At 41.3% G+C, this 11,643-nt stretch overlaps 1 long non-coding RNA gene across 1 annotated transcript in view; it reads right to left on the reverse strand.

The window, feature by feature from the left end:
• Nucleotides 1-3,532: 3,532 nt before the first annotated feature.
• LOC106815064 overlaps nt 3,533-11,643 on the reverse strand; it is a 17,291-nt gene continuing 9,180 nt past the window's right edge. Inside the window, exon 3 of the long non-coding RNA XR_001394693.1 lies at nt 3,533-3,729. This is a non-coding gene — a long non-coding RNA (uncharacterized LOC106815064). The remainder of the gene's footprint in view (nt 3,730-11,643) is intronic.

The raw sequence follows: 11,643 nt of genomic DNA on the forward strand, positions 1-11,643 counted from the left end.
GTAAAGAGGGAGTCGGAAGGTTGAGTATTTGTGGTGTATTCGTGTGAAATCAAGCGAGCGTCGAGCGAATTCCTGGCGCACGCTTTCTTACCTGCTATATATTTATGTGTCAGTGTACGCGCAATGGCGGCGGCGTGTGTTTACAGTTGAAACGCTTCAAGTGCCTGTGACCAAGATCCTTTCGGAGCACGCTTCAAATTTATACACTTATAATGAAGCCATTTAATTTATATAGGCAGTTTTCGTTGTCACATCCAATGACACGTCCTTCTGTAGCATCATAGGTTCTCCTACAGATGCATATGACACCAACATCATCACTGTCGTCATCGTCACTATCAATGTTAGTGCGATTGAGTAGAGTACTCGACACCAATCCGAAAGGAACCCTACTGATTACTTACCCCCAGATTAGCAAAGCGGAGTTATAACGTGTGCATTTGCGGACTACTATGAGCACAGGCACTTGAAGCGTTTCAACTGTAAACACACGCCGCCGCCATTGCGCGCACACTGACACATAAATATATAGCAGGTAAGAAAGCGAGCGCCAGGAATTCGCTCGACGCTCGCTTGATTTCACACGAATACACCACAAATACTCAACCTTCCGACTCCATCTTTGCAGCTAATTGAAGTACAGTGTTCACTTGTTGTAGAAATATTATGTCTCACTTCGAAACAGAGCTGTGTCACGCAAAATCACGAATTAAATCATGAAATTCTCGCGATCGCTAGCACTGCGCGCGTGATGGTAACGAACTTAAGTACATGGCGGAAGGCGGCGCACTGCATTTAGGGTAACAACAGCGTTGCTTTCCGCCTCCTATGTGAGCCCCGTCAAAGCCGCCAGTGGGGCGTTGCTATAGATACCATAGACGGCGCCAACAGAACGGCCGGTAGGGGTCTCCAGATCCCGAAGTTCGTTACCATCCCGTGCGCAGTGCTAGCGATCGCGAGAATTTCATGATTTAATTCGTGATTTTGCATGACACAGCTCTGTTTCGAAGTGAGACATAATATTTCTACAACAAGTAAACACTGTACTTCAATACACCCATTGACAGTTCTGCGCCATTAGTTACGCATCTCCGCGAGAGCCCGGATGTGCGAGTAAACTCCGCAATATTGTTTATCTCGATGCGTTATCTGCCTTGCATACGCAGGTCGCTCACCTTTGTGTCGAAGAACAGTGCACGTGGCAGGGAATAGCGCACCGATAATGGATGACCTGAGTGACATGACACTTGATACATTTAAATTATGGTCAATGCATGCTCTAACAGTCTTTCTTAAGCCAATACGATCCGTTTAAGCAGCCCTTCACACTACACGTTAACGCCATTGTTCGCGCATTTCACTCGCGCTTTCTGGGACGGAAACTCCTCCCGACCTTTGACCTTAGGCTAAGCGCATGCGCAGTGTTAAACTGTCAACGGGTGTATTAGCAGCAAAGATGGAGTCGGAAGGTTGAGTATTTGTGTTGTATTCGTGTGAAATCAAGCGAGCGTCGAGTGAATTCCTGGCGCTCGCTTTCTTACCTGCTATATATTTATGTGTCAGTGTGCGCGCAATGGCGGTGGCGTGTGTTTACAGTTGAAACGCTTCAAGTGCCTGTGACTATTATGACTATGAGTATGAGTACTGAACATCGGGGTTCAAGGATAGAGAACATGGGTACCATTGAGACCTATGTCATTTTCGTAAATGGGGGGGTAGCCCCTTTAAGATCGACAGGGGTGCTATTGAGGGTGTTCTTTGTTCATTTCGACCAACAAACATTATGCGAGTTAACAGGAAGTGTCCAAAAAAATGCGTTGAAGCGACGTACACTAACCGGCCGATTTTGACTGTTTCTGAGCATTGCGACGCGCGAGAACTTCCCCTCACCTTCCTGTGCTACGGCCCTGAAATCTATGTCCGCATTTGCGCGTGCCATTTACGGACTCATATTACTTTCCCTCCGCAGTAAATTACCTGGAAATCCGTTGATAATCCTTCTTTTTTTGGGAACTCATAAATCACGCTACACGAGATACGCCATTCTTCGTCACTGTACCCTACTGCCCTCTCGCGGCAATATTATGCATTCGCGCGCCTCCCCTCTTGCTGCTGCTGCTGCTTGTATCTTGTATCTTGTATCTTGGTACCCTTTCTTGTATTTCACAAGGCACTCGATTCTACGAGGTGCGGGGTTTATCTAGAGAGAAAGAGATTTTAGCCGCCTCCAGTTCTCTAGATATTAGTGTTTCTAGTCACCAGTATTTCCCGTACGTAATCTAACTCTGGTTTCAATAGCCTGTGGTTGTCTCCTATCCAGTTTTCTATTTTTTGTCCCTCCTTACATTTATTATAGCTATTACATTTATATAAGTGTTCCATGTCTTCTTTTATATTCTTAGTACATCTATTACACATATTGTCACTAAAGTTATTTTTAAAGTAGCCTTTGAGATCAATCATACACGTTTTACATTTAAATGCAAAACACGAATCAGTAAATGATAGCTCTTTCATGTAATCCTTCAATCCGTATGTTCCAATGTTTATCATGTTCATTTTTGTTTTATCAATAGTTTTCAATTTGTCTCTTTTATTTACTCTTTTTAAAATGGCCTTTTTGACTTGTTTTTTCCAGGCTCTTTTTGGTTTTATTCCGATATGGCTGTAAATGACACTTCCAGTTCGTACTCCTCTAGGATTTTTAAAATTTCATTTCCCCAATTTCTTCCCTGCCCTTTGATTTGCTGTATAAATACTCTCAGCACGGCGGGCTGGCGTAAGCGGGGCCTACACAGGCACTTGAAGCGTTTCAATAAAATATAATGCTAACTAAATACGAAATCTATTTACTACCAAATTCTTAATGTTTCCATACTCTCTTTAACAGATTCCTCATCAAAGGAAGCCGAAATTTTATTCCTGCGGACGTCCGTCAAGTGTCAGGTAAATATATATGAGCTTTTAAGTGTCATTGAACACAAATTGTAGTAACATGGTAACAATCCATTGACCACCCACTCAGTCCAGTTCCATATAAGACGTAATCGAAAACAAACGATTTTTTAAGCCTGAACAGTCGGTTGATCACAGGTAAAGGCAGATGTTTTTTCAATTTAAAAAAATCTACATTTTTTGTGGGTACCGTCCAGTTCATTTGATTCAACCCGGTCGTGCACTCATAATAAATATTGTTCTAAAATAAGCCAGTTCGTAGGCCCTAGTTACGTATTATTTATGTGCAAGTACACGTGCGTGCAGGCGTACGTGCGTGCATGTACACGTTCGCGCGTACGTGCGTGCATGTACACGTTCGCGCGTACGTGCGTGCGTGTGCACGTACGCGTGCGGGCGTGCGTGCATGTGCGCGTACACGTGCGTGTGCACGTACACATGCGTTCGTGTACACATACACATAATACATGTACATATATACGTTACAGAACCGAGAGCGCACACCGCACTCGAGATTTCATCGATTTTTGTTACAAATGACCCGGTGACGTGTGACGTCACACACCGCTTGGCTAACTACGAACTGGCTTATTAATTGATATGAATACATTGTGATCTCCCACGTTCTGTAGATGTCCACATACTTAGTTGGGATCAAAAATGTGCCGCGTGGAGATGCCAACACTATCAGCCGAGCAATCACAGGCCTGATGAGCGAAAGGTTTGGGGAGGCATGGAAGTCAAAGCTTGTGGCCACCGGAACGGATGGAGCCGCTGTGATGATGGAAAAGAAGGCAGGCGTTGTACAAAAACTGAAGAAGGCGACAAGCGATGTATGCTATGTATACTATGTATCAGCTGGTGCACCTGGTCGAAATGGCGATGCTGGTATTTTTGGGGATTCAACTCTGGAAGTTGGACTAGACAATGATTTGTTAAATGTACCAGCCTCTGGCAAACTTAATGGTTCAAGTGATCTGTGCCATTATCACATTGTTGGTGACGGGATACATAGGTACCTGGGTACTGGGACACATAGATACCGGGACACATAGGTACCGGGAAACATAGGTAACGGGATACATAGGTACCTGGGTACTGGGACACATAGGTACCGGGACACATAGGTACCGGGACACATAGGTATGGACCCGATCAACTTCCTGTCCAATCACCTTTTTGAAGCAAAATGGCAGCAAGAGCAGTTTTCGAAACTCCACCGCAAGGAAAACTTTCCTGACAAAACACTGTCTTTGACAATAGACTGCTGAAAACTTCACCTGTTTTGCCCAAGATGAAATTCAAGGGGCTCACTGGGCCCAGGACTCTGTGACCCTTCACCCAGTTATTACAAGATACAGATGCCCTAGTGACGACTGTAATGGAATGGTAGAAGATCAACAGACGAAGGATTTGAGTAAATTGAAACGAGAGAAGTGGATCGCGAGAATCGGTCGAAAGGAATTCAACCCCTCCATCCATGCTAAAGTTTGCGGTGATCATTTTGTTACTGGTAAGAAATAACGATGATAACATAATAACAAATTTCGTCATTTCACTTCTCAATCTAATGATCGATAATATTTCGTCAAACTAGACAATGTTTATAGTGTGCTTACATGTAAGCCAACCATGTTACATGCCCAACGTGATAAAAGTAAACAAACCAATCGGGGGCACTCTTTAGTCTTTTACATTGTCATTTATATTATAATGTAAAGACAGCGGATTTCAATATTATTGTATTGTGTATTTTTCACCGTTTAAGTTGGTTTACATAGTATAATAAAGTCACGGTGTTGTACTGTCACGGTGCCACCAACATTAGCTACACCGTTTCCAGAAAATACACTTTGTCATTTTGAGTTGGCTGGAGAGCAGATTTCAGAGGAGAAACCTGCTGACAACAATATTAATGCATCCAAGGATTGTGGCAGCACAGTGACTACTGAACTACTCCAGAAAACTACTGAGGTATGTCAACAACTGACTACAGAAAACTTGGAGCTAAAATATAGACTGTCAGAGTCCACCGTCAGTGAGGAATCATTCCGAGACAACGACAGAAAGGTAATTTGTTACACCGGCCTTCCTACATTTCTGACACTGATAACTTTGTTTAATTTTGTTAAGGACCACATACCAGAAAGTTCGCGTGTGCCATTTACGCGCTTTCAGAAACTGATGCTTGTTTTGATGAAACTCCGACTTAATGCTAATCTTCAATACCTGGCCTATGTTTTTAACATTTCACAGTCAACAGCTTCGAGGACTTTCCTGATTGTGATCCATGTTCTGTATATGAGGTTAAGGGGGTTTGTGTTTTGGCCAGAACGAGATGAGCTGCAGATGACTATGCCCATGGAATTCCGAAAACATTTTGGTTTGAAAGTTGTCGTTATTATTGACTGCTTCGAAATTCATCCAACTTGCTTGCCCGTGCAAAAACATGGTCATCATACAAGAGCCACAACACTGTGAAATTTCTGATAGGTATCACTCCACAAGGATCTATTTCCTTTCTCTCGAAAGCATGGGGTGGCCGTGCTAGTGACAAATACATAACTGAACATAGTGGGCTACTGAACAAACTCCTGCCTGGTGACCTGATTCTGGCAGACAGAGGGTTTGATATAAAAGAAAGTGTTGGATTGATGTGTGCAGAGGTAAAAATCCCGAGTTTCACAAAAGGAAGAGCCCAGTTACCTGCTCTTGAAGTTGAATCGACCCGAAACATTGCACATGTACGGATTCATGTTGAACGTGTGATTGGCTTGGCGCGGAACAAGTATCAAATTTTGTCAGATACTCTCCCAATAGACTTTATGAACAATGCACCTGGTGATGTACCTGCTGTTGACAAAATTGTCACTGTGTGCTGTGCATTGACAAATTGGTGTGAATCTGTTGTGCCATTTAACTGACTACCCATGCCAGTACTTACCACGTTACTGGTAGTGTAAAATTGTTGTATGTTAATCTGATGCTGATGCAATACCGTGCGCACAAAAGATGTACAGGTTGTGCTATGTACATGTAATGTATCATGTATATTTTGCAAATTTAAAGTGCCAATGCTAATTAAATAAATTATCATGTCAGGTAATTAAAATTTGCAATCTCAATATATATATATATATATTGAGATTGAAAATTTTAATTACCTGACATGATAATTTATTTAATTAGCATTGGCACTTTAAATTCGCAAAATATACTTGATACATTACATGTACATAGCACAACCTGTACATCTTTTCTGCGCACGGTATTGCATCAGCATCAGATTAACGTACAACAATTTTACACTACCAGTAATGTGGTAAGCACTGGCATGGGTAGTCAGTTCAATGGTACAACAGATTCACACCAATTTGTCAATGCACAGCACACAGTGACAATTTTGTCAACAGCAGATTCAAGGCACAGTTTTTATAATTTAACCCTTTGCACTCCATAGGCCATGTCAGTGGCCAACGCGATTTTCTCAGCAGCTCCATAAGCCACCTCAGTGGCCAAATTTATTCTCATTTTCTTTACTCGATGGCACCACCTTCCAGTGAATGATTTTCTCCCAATCTTTACCACAAGCTACCTTGAACATTATTCTTCCCTGTAGATGTCACCACATGTTTATTTACCCAGTTTTAGCCAGTCTGAACCATAAAGTTGTATATTAGAGCCCCTAGAGGGCGGACTCCATCAAATCGCTGCGATTTCGTGGAGCGGTAGCCGCCATTACTGATAGGGGAAACTTCTTCTACTCACACTTCACAGGATTTCCCTAATTGAATGGACGGCAGAATCGAAAATGCCAAATTCATGTGTTGCATACGGTTGCAATAACAGTTACAAAAAGGGAAGTGGCATAATCTTTCACAGGTAAGTTCCCATATTAATTTTTATTAAATTTATGCAAGCTGTTTTAGAGGCATGAACTCGTTACTTTGCAAACAGGGGACTCAAGTTGTTTACTTTGAAATTGGATTTGTTGCATGTGCTGTGTAAATGGTTATTACCCCATTTACCAGTATTGTGCTTTGCTAGACCGAGCATGAGCTCGCCATTTGGCTGTGCCGGAGATAAGGGGGTGCAGCTTTAGGGAGGGAACAAGCATACCCTAAATAATACTGAGTGGGGTGGGATAAATATTTGTTTTAGTCACTTTTGACTTTTTTCCCCCTTTTCAGACTGCCTCTTAGCAACCCAGCATTAATTAAACGGTGGCTTGTGAAGATCAGCCGAGACGATTTCACTCCCAGAAAATACAATTATCTCTGCAGCAAACATTTCCTGAAGGAGGATTATATGACAGGGGAGAATTTACTTTGTTTTTAATTTTATGTCATGTAGACTCTAGTCTATGTATGTTTTTAGGCAACTATAAACTTTAATGAAGCTGTATTTTTGTAGACCTCTAAGTCTAGTCGCTTGCCTTTCTATGTCTATTTCTTGTCTTAGTCTTCTAAAGTCTTTAAGCTTGAGCACAATTAAGAGTTGTTAAAAAAGAAAATGTTAGCAAGTAACCCCCTGCAAGCCTGTGCTGTGGTTCAAATAACTTAATATAATAAGGTAAGCTCAAACTTAGTTTATAGGTAAATTAAGCCAATCATATTGTTTTTAACTGCACTTAGTACCTGTAGTTTGAGTCTACTAGTATTTAGTCTTTATAATTAGGTACCACTCCCCCCCACCACCCTTACCCTTCCTCGATCATTCATACGGTGGTTTTAGTGACTGTGGCAATTTTCTTCCAACAGACAATGATAGACTTGCTACAGAAGCCCTCGTCTTTATGGTAGTTGGATTGACCAATAGTTGGAAATTTCCGGTCGCATACTATCTTGTTGATCATTTACCTGGAAGAGTTCAAGCAGAGGTCATCAAACAGCTGATTTGCTCTCTCACTGAAGCAGGATTGAATGTACATGGCATAGTGTGTGATGGTTCATATGCAAATCAGACAACTGCATCATCATTGGGGTGCACCATCTCTGCAGAATCACTGACCCCCTATTTCAGTCACCCACTGCATCCTGAGGAGAAAGTGTACTTTGTGTTTGATGCATGTCATCTTGTCAAGCTAGTGAGAAACCAGCTCCATAGGCAGCCTCAGTGGCCAAATTTATTCTCATTTTCTCTACTCGATGGCACCACCTTCCAGTGAATGATTTTCTCCCAATCTTTACCACAAGCTACCTTGAACATTATTCTTCCCTGTAGATGTCACCACCGTTTATTTACCCAGTTTTAGCCAGTCTGAACCCAATTTTCCATAGCAACTGTAAGCATCTAAACAAATATGGCGGCTAGCGACAAATGATACAAGAAATTCAAGAAAGATTCAAGAAAGAGTAATATAATTTGTAATGGAGCCAGATCCAAAAAGATACCGGCAAGCTTCTATAGCATTATTTGCATTCCCAAGCACGTCGAAAAAAAGCCAGCAAAGGTAAATTCAAACAGAGATTTCTATCCTTACTTTGTAGGAAATTAGGCCTTCTTTTCTGCTGCACGTTTTTTCATTAAAAACTTAAGTGCAGTGTTATTGAATATTGAGTGAAAATCCTGTTTTAATGCCATCAGTCGAAAATTCAAATGCAGGCACTATAGCTAGTTTTTCAGGGAGATGTTTAATAGCCCAATTTGTTTTGGCCTATAAACCAAGCCGCTTTTGTTTAAAGAAAATGCCTTTAGTGAAAATGCCCTTTAAAGAAAATGCCAGAATTCACGTATTTGTTATAAGCAACTCCGAATCTGGCTCAGTACTGAAAGTGTCTTAGCAACTTTCAACTTTTCGGTACTGAAAGTAGGGGTTTCTTAACATCTTAAATGTTTTTTCCATGATAAATCCTACTTTTAGGGTACTTCCTTGGTTTTTCATTAGAATCTAGCACTTTGTGGCTTTATAGAAAAACAATTATTGTGCAACGCTTCCTTTTTTCGTGAAGAAAACAGGGCTAAACAAACAGCTGAACAAAACACACAAAAAAGGAAAAAATATTGGTAGTCCATGAAAATTTCAAAGCAGCCACTTGGATCATAGATATAGGGGTATCTATTGTATCATAACAGTAGTATTGTTGAAAACACTTTTCTAAAATTTTGAACGGTTCGAGTACTATATACGTGTAAAAGATTTCTTGCCCTCTCTTTTTTTCAAGATAAATTTTCATCCTACAAAGAAGAGACATCAATTTTCAATTGTATTTATTAGTAATTAGTTATTCTTTTCTTTTTGTTTTAACGGGGGATATCGTAAAATAATTTATTAAAACTGGTTTTTTTAACACTGTATAAAGAATCTAAGAAAGATAAATAAACCCAGCGTTTCGCTACATATTAAATTTTGTTTGATACTTCAACATTCAACAGAAGAATTGTGCTGCATTTACATAGGTTTCATTTTGTTTCCTTTAGCAACGAAGTTAAAACTGTTGACATAGAACAAACGGTCTGATTGTAGAAATGACGCAACTAATCAGTTAGGTACGCTCTCATAGCGAGGTATATTTACATCGCAACCACATCGCATGCGTGTGTTACTTGAAGCAGTTGATACAAATAGTAGTGAAGCTAATAGTAGGTACATCATTATCCAATAGTATAACTACTTACATCAAGGTTGTTATGTGAAAGTATTTGGACGGCGCTCGCCCTCCACCTTCCAAACGTAAATCGCAGGAGGAGAAAATAGATGGCCAGCGTGTCTACGATAAGACGAAAAGGATGCGTGCGTTCCAGCCAGCGTGGAAATCGTCATACCCGTGGCTAGAGTATGACCCAGCCAATGGTATGACCTGTGGGGCAGGCTGCATGTCTGGTAGTTTTTTCACCGGCACTACAAACTATCGTTTGGAAACTGTTAAAGCGCATGATGCTTCCGAAGGCCACAGAAAGATCCTAGCAAAAATAAATGCAAGGACCATGCCTGAACACGAAACAGTGGGTGCAAAAACACTAACTTTAATAAACAAGGCCACAATAGCAAAACTAAATATCCTGATTAGAAATGCACATGCTATTGGAAAAAACGGCAGGCCCTACACCGATTACGTCAAGCTGTGCCAGCTTGACAAGGCCAAGGGGTTAGATGTCGGCAGCACTTACCTCACCGACAAGACCGGATGTTGTGGGAAGCGGATAGACACACGTGTTATTGGAATCTGTCCCAGTGTTGCGTGAAATTGGTAAGTTACTTAAACAATGATTGTGATCCTAAAAATCTTGGATAGTCCTCAGTCTAGCGTGTTGTTTGACTCTAATTAATGGCTATTTTCTGTAACAACTGTACATGAAGTGTCCGATGTTTTGTCACACGGAAATGAATAAATCGTGGGATGATACAAATAAACAATTTCTGGGACAGCTTTGTTTACGTAACGTAGACAGACAGCATTTTGTACGTCCCCTTTACGTGGTTTTGTGTGATCGGTTGAATTTCGAAGAGTTTAAATAAAACTGAACCTATTAATGCAAACAATGCATTTTGAGGCATTTTACAAGTTGCAAATTTGTTTTGCGACAAAATTATTCCAGATAATGGCATATTTTGTACCTTTGTTTACGTAACTGGTACAGCCACTACGCATGTCTGTCCAGGTGACGTGATAATGATTTTTTTTAGAATGAAATTTTAAAATATTTGAAATAAAAATTATGTATTTTACCCAAAAGGAAAGCTACTCGCCCCTTTCACATATACCATGTATTGATTTATATATCAAAAGATGAAATTTATGGAATTTACGTAACATTCTGGACATTCTAGTGTCTGTCCTTTTATGTGAATATTTGGTGTAGGCTGTCCAGTTTAATGTATTTTTCCTCGGTTGAGTGTAACGAATAAGATGAAAAATTATTTCCCTTGGCTTTGTGACGCGCCATAGATGGGGCGGCGGTAGCACAAGGAACTGGGGGGATTCCTACCAGGTTGTAGTCATTCATCTATTTTTTCTTCGTTTAGCTTTGTTACACTATGACGGAGCAGAGCGGGCAATCGGAGTTAAACGATACTTTGAGGGAACTTCTGAGTGAGTTTAAAGGGCAGAAAGCAGAGTTAAATTCTTTACGAGATGAGGTTCGAGGCAATTCTCAGGCTGTTTCAAATGAGGTGAAAAAACTGAAATCGGAGAAGGACCTGATCTGGAAATACACGGGAAACTGAATTCAGTACGTATTTAATGGAGATTTGTTAGATTCCGTTACCCAATCTTGTGGGTGTGTAACGACAAAGTGTCTCATGCCAGAGAGATTTTAACAGAGATTGGCAGAAAGTTGAAGCAGAGAAATAAGCTGATTCGTATTGCTGACTCGTCCGAGGCCGGTTGGGATACAGTGTGTCAGTACGAGGCGAATCCCGTGGCTAGTGATTCAGATGATGAATCCCGTATTCGGTAGGCTGAGGCGCGGGCTGTGCGCCAGAAAAAAGTCCAAGAAACAAAGCCAGCACAAGTCACCATATTTTAATGCTGCAAGGCCTAGCACTTTTGCTGCTGCTGGTGGCGGTCATCCCGGGATGGGGCCTTCGTTCGGATTCACAGAGAGAGGACAGCAAAATTGTCCGGGGATACGGAACTTTCGTCCATCACAAGGAGCCTCCTATCCAGGAACGTCATATTCAGGGACGCCATTCACAGGACGTGGTGTCGGAGCCTGTTTCGCCTGTGGGGAGTTCACTCACTATCG

The sequence above is a fragment of the Priapulus caudatus genome, unplaced genomic scaffold (genome assembly GCF_000485595.1).
Source record: "Priapulus caudatus unplaced genomic scaffold, Priapulus_caudatus-5.0.1 Scaffold1034, whole genome shotgun sequence".
NCBI lineage: Eukaryota > Metazoa > Priapulida > Priapulimorpha > Priapulimorphida > Priapulidae > Priapulus > Priapulus caudatus.